We start from the raw sequence: 6000 nt of genomic DNA, 5'->3' as shown, positions 1-6000 counted from the left end.
ACTACGAAGTTCAATGCTCCGTCCAGTCTATCCTGGTCTCTTACCTCGTGAAGTGCCATGATGCTCCTCTACTTCCCTCATGGAGGTTCTCTGTTCGACTCCTCTGAGTCTCTACTTCCCGTCTAGAAGTTCTCTTCTCGACTCCCTCTGAGTCCTGATTTCCCTCCTGGAAATCCTTCTGCCGCTTGTTAAGATGCCCCCTACTCTGATCGTCTTGTGCAACTGCACTACTGATCCAGGTTCCTCGGCTAGAAACCCTTAGTAACAACTCCTTTGGCCCTGCTCTGTCAGGTACTGTTCTGACTACAGTACCTCACCAGCTCCACTCTGCAATATTTCTGCAGCCTTCTAGACTCCAGCAACTGCCTCTCTGTGAACTGCGTCAGCCCCTCTCTTCCTCACGCTAGCTCTGCGTCACCCCAGATGGGTCTGCGTCATCCCTCGGATGCCCTGCATCAGCTCTTTGGCCCTCTGTGTCAGCAACGCTGGCCTCTCTGAGGCTCCACGCAACTTCCGACTTCTTCTGCATGGCTCTGGCTGGCTCTACGTCACACTTCTTGGCTTTTGCGCTACTAGAAACAGCTTCTGTCACCTCGGGACAGTTGTTTTCTGCTGCTATTGTTTCGCTCAACTAATGTCTCTTAGTCCTCCTGTGATCTGCAATCACCCTCTGATACCATGTTGAAATCTCTAAGTTTACTTAATTTAGAAACCCTTTAGGCACCTTTTCTGATTTATTCCTACCTACTTGTTAATTTTTCTTTAACAAGTTATTTACAAAGTAAATACTGAAAATAAACACCATTGCATGCTCAACATATTACAGATCAACAACTAAAAGAAACAAGAACAAACACACCACATGACACCACTATTTTTGGACCAATGTCCCCAGAAAAACCCAATGCGGGAAAATTGGTGCAGCTATCTAAGGGTTTTTTTATTAAGCAATATCAGACTACAATCTGGGTGTCGTAATTAGCCTACCCAACAGAGAATTTCCTTAGCAGCTATACCTCACATTTTGAGAGAAATCTCCTAGCTAAAACCCCGAAAAAACCTTCCAGCAGCTCCTCAACACAAAACTACTCCTGCAACCCCAGCGTATGCCCAATCTGGACTGTGTCAGCCCCTCTCTGTCTCACGATGGCCCTGCGTCAACCACAGGAGGCCCTGCGTCAGCTCTGGGAGCCTCTGCGTCAGCTACGCTAGCCCCTCTTGCGCTCTGCATAGCACTTGGTTGCCTCTGTGTCGCCCTATGTGAGCCCTTGCTCGCTCTGCATCACCCTCTTTGGCTGTTACGCTGCTCTCCCAGCACAATTTCTGTCCTCTCTGTTCCTCTGTACTCAATGCCCCTCAGTTGCTCTTCCGATCACTGATTCTATCTCTCGCTCTAGAGAATAGAATGACTAATCATCTGGTGTGATCTCCAAGTGACCCTCAAGCCTCCTCTTATACTTTTCCTGTTGACAATTCAACGATCGAGATTAAGTCCCTAATCAAAGGCTAAGATTATATTTGGCTTGATCCATGTCTTTTGAGCCACTCTAACACATATTCATATTAATACACATTAATATTTTATTTTCCCCAAGTTTAAACTTAGGGACTCCATTAAAAATATTAAGTATTTTAATATCTTCTCATCTGTTTAGAATTTGCCCAAACCCTTTCTGGGTATTGGAGATCTCATGTGCCCCAACCACTTCACCAAATTTCGTGGCTAGAGCACATCCGATGCTACTCCAAATCAACAATAAATAGGCTGACGCTAGGGTTTCTGGGGCAGATTGGTGCTGAGTAGCTACCGGAAGGATTATCTGGGGTTTCAGGCAGGAGATTTGTCAGAAACTGAGAGGTATTACTGCCAAGGACATTTTCTATTGGGTAGGCCAGTTTCGACACCCAGATTGTACTCTGATATTGCTTAATAAGAAAACTCTCAGATAGCTGCACCAGTTTTCCCACATTGGGTTTTTCCGGGGACATTAGTCCAAAAATAATGGCATCATATGGTGTGCTTGTTTCTGTTTCTTTTAGCTGCTAATCTATAATATGTTGAGCATGCACTAGTGTTTATTTGCAGTATTTACATTGTAAATAACTTGTTAAGTAAATAACAAGTAGGTAGGAATAAATCAAATAAAGTGCATGGAGGGTTTCTAACTAAGTAAACTTAGAAACTTCAACATATAGTAGTTTGTCCAGAGTAAATGGACATGTCTCTTGGCTAGGGCCAACTTGACTTGGAGGGAAGTCGACTTGTCAATTTTGGAGCCAAAATTTACATTTCAAAAATTCAAATTTTCATCTTTAAAAAGTCACAATGGGACTTTGACTCAAAATAAAATTTCCCTTTGACTCAAGTATTTATAAATATGCTTTATAATAAATACAATTACATCAAGTGACCAAATGTACATTATGAAGACCGACCATAGTTACAAATTCAACAACCATCACTCAAACAAAATCTTGACTTAACATGCTAAGCTTTTTCTATCTTATTTTAATACTTCGAGGGTGATATTTGTTGATTTGGGGTAGCACCGGATGTGATCTAGCCACGAAAATTGGTGGAGAGGCTAAAGCACATGAAATCTCCAATACCCAGAAATGGTTTAGGCAGACTCTAAACAATTTGGGAGATATTAAAATAATTAATATTTTTGATGGAATCCTTAAGTCTAAACTTAGGGAAAATAAAATATTAATGTGAATTAATATAAAACTGTGTTAGAAGGGTCCAAAAGTCATGGATCAAGCCAGAGTTAATCTTAGCCATTGATTAGGGACTTAATCTCGGCCATTGATTTGTCAACGAGAAAAGTATAAGAGGAGGCTTGAGGGTCACTTGGAGAATACACTAAGGGAGACCAGTCAGTTCAATTTCTGGAGCGGGGTTAGCTGAGAAATTCGAACTAGTGGTCTGGTGAGCAGTCAGGAGGCAGCAAGTACGGAACAAAGAGACGAGATCAGCCACTAGACACCAGCGTTGAGGCAGGAGAGGCAAACACAGAGGCAACAGGAGACTGCGCAGTCTCTAGAGGGCTTGCATGGGTGATGCAGAGAGGCCTAGGGCTAACACAAAGTGTTTGGGAGCCACGCAGAGGTCAACCAAGCAGACGTTGGGACTAGAAGAAGTGTCGGATAATTTTTTCTCCCTGTGGGTAAGCCAGTTCGGTACTCTGTTGTACTGAAGAGGTGCTAAATAATAAAATCCTCCCTTGTTGCACCAGTTTTCCCACATTGGGTTTTTCCGGGCACTGTTGTCCAAAATATCTATGTGTTGATTCTTGTACATGTGTTTGTTTCTATATTACAGTGTGGTATCTATAGCAGAATTTATTTTAATGTTTATTGAAGGAATTTCATAAATAACTTATTGAAGAATAAGTAGGAAAAGTAAATTAAATGTTGTAGTGATAGAATTTTCACAATATTGATGATGAAAATCCCAATATAGGCAATGATTTTTATTATATGTAGGCATTTGTTGTAGCATATTTTTTTTGGATGCTAGAGGCCATCTAGAGCCTGTTTGTTGATATATTTTTGGTTCAGAGATGGATTGCACAAAGTGCTATTTTGGTTATGTGCACCCTTACATGCTATATAAATAAGAATTTTCGCAGGATGGACATCAATATATGTGTTTTTTTTAATATTTTATTTGTTTTTGGTTGTTGGTTTTTTGGTCCTTTTTTTTTACCAATTTCGGTCTGAATCTAACTTGTTCCCAATTCGGGGGGGGGGGTCTACCAGTTCAATCAACTACTCAGTTCTGATAACATTGATATACATACATGTGTGCTTGCCTCAGTTAATGTTTTTGGAGCATTCTAAGCATGCACAAATTGGTGGGTTACATCACAAATAATATACTATAAGAAATTAGAAGAATATTTATATATGGGAGAGGAGAGAATTGTATTTGTCATATTAAAAATCACATAATAAAAATAATTCTCAATGTAAAGATATACATAGATTGCATTGCTCTTAGCATACAGTTATTCAACTATTGCATCACCTCCCCTCATCTAACTAATTTACTTTGATTGCTACTACTTATAACAAGGCGCTGGCAGACGTTCTGTTGTCAGATAGATTTATTTTGGTAAGTAGCAGTTTGCTTTCAGGAAGAAACATTGATTATTTTCTTCTATTTCTTCCACACATTTCGCTGAATAGATATATGGCTCAAACTTAAAACTTCAGTAAAAAAGGTCAGCCTCTATATCCAATTTTCCTTCATTTTCTTCCACCTATTGAGACTAAGTATTAGTGATTTTAGCAGAAAACTGTTGTTGTGAGGCTTAGAAAGTTCACACCTTGGAATATAGATAGTCAGAATTTTGTCAGTTAACCAAAATGGAAAAAACCAATGAACCAAGCTACCATGAAGTCAACAAAAGTACTACAATTCAAATATCACCTCAGAAGAGCACCTTGAGCAACACATCTCCCTGGATAACCTCATCTTTGATCTGCAGAATATCCAAGGTGACAATTAAGGAGAGGTATTGAAACCAAGGCAATTGAATGAGGAGAAGCTGAACAGATTCATCATAAAGCCCTGCATTGTAAGAGTTTCCCTAAGAAATAGCTTACACTCCCAATCCCAATCCAAGAGAATTTGTAAATTGTTAATGGTAATAAGGAATAGTTGGCATCAATTTTGATCAATAATACAAGAATAAAATTGCTATTCTAATAAACATTTTCGTAAGACCTGAATTCTACACAAATTATGCAGTTTGGCAATCTCATTCTCATGGTGAGTAAGGATCAATAGAACTATTTAATGGCATTTCATATAGAGGGAAATACTAAATGCAAATTTTCTGAGTTTAGCTTCACAAGACTCGCTAGAATTAGAGTGAATAATCACCAGGCTTGCAACATTCGGGATAGAGTTTTCGTTGATAATCAGAACCCGCGATAAGAGTTTCACTTGTTGTACAATATGTGAGTTCAGAAAATGCTCATAATTATGTTCAACAAACTACTGTCCGAAAAATTCAAAGCTCAAAGAATTGTAACACCCAGCATCTAGAAATATTATTTAAAGAGAACTCAATTTTGAATTCAGAGCTTCCAAAACATTTTCAAAACTAATTAAAGAATTTACCAGTTAAAGTATTCTAAGTAATATGTTGGTAAGATAAGCGCCTTCTGGATATGATGGATCAATAGGGTGATCGGCAGCTGCTCCAATTTGCCGAAGCACTGTAATTTTTCTACCTACTGAAGAAGCTGCTTTCTGCAAGACCCAAAAATGGATAATTTGCATGTAAGGGTAAAACTGCTACTGATAGAATACATAAACATGTTTCACCTCAATGCTTTTCAAACCTTATTGAATTGATACCAGGAAAATGGGCACTGTTGCCTCTATGTTTACACTGGAATAGCACTATTCTTAACATGATTGAACTACTACTACAGTGTAACAGCTATTAAGATAAACATTTTTGTGATTATCAACATATTGTCTAGGTAAACTATTCGGTCATCTATCCATAATGCTTTCAAAATTTTGCATTACATGCACATACATGAAGTTTTAAGACACGAGTAATTGATTTGGGAAAAAACTTCTTAGTCTCATGTTTGGCATTTTTTTGGTATCCTCTTAAAATATTTTCCAATCAAATAGAGTTCCAAGTAAAAAACAGGTTCACCCAAGAAAAAACCAACTTTCTGATGCAGCTTCATACAATAGACAAAAGAGGACCAACCTTCTCAAGTCAATAATTGTCTGGACTTTCAACCATAAATCAAAACTGTAGAAAACAGTTTAAGTTCGTTCCAGCAAGTTTATAAAACTGAAGTCTTACTAAGGTAGAAATATTAGTAATTCGTTGAAAACAAAGAAAAACACCAAGGTTATCTATTAATTTTAGGTATGTTCTATGCTTAGAGCAATTTATTTCAATTTTCACAATTAGCTCAATATCTTTTCCAGATTAGCAATCACATCAGCATTAAAAGTAA

General features: G+C 38.4%; 1 long non-coding RNA gene across 1 annotated transcript in view; it reads right to left on the bottom strand.

Moving 5' to 3' along the window:
- Nucleotides 1–3882: 3882 nt before the first annotated feature.
- The window catches only part of LOC149155053 (uncharacterized), a 70783-nt gene continuing 68665 nt past the window's right edge, over nucleotides 3883–6000 (bottom strand). Inside the window, exons 2-4 of the long non-coding RNA XR_016262690.1 lie at nucleotides 5135–5266; nucleotides 4439–4490; nucleotides 3883–4334 (exon numbers count right to left, since the gene is read on the bottom strand). This is a non-coding gene — a long non-coding RNA (uncharacterized LOC149155053). The remainder of the gene's footprint in view (nucleotides 4335–4438; nucleotides 4491–5134; nucleotides 5267–6000) is intronic.

This window comes from Pinus tabuliformis, chromosome 9, assembly GCF_031772625.1.
Source record: "Pinus tabuliformis cultivar Carrire ecotype Pingquan chromosome 9, CPIR1, whole genome shotgun sequence".
Taxonomy (NCBI): domain Eukaryota; kingdom Viridiplantae; phylum Streptophyta; class Pinopsida; order Pinales; family Pinaceae; genus Pinus; species Pinus tabuliformis.
The sequence above is the reverse complement of the archived record's forward strand: the minus strand, read 5'-3'. Positions and strand labels throughout refer to the sequence as shown.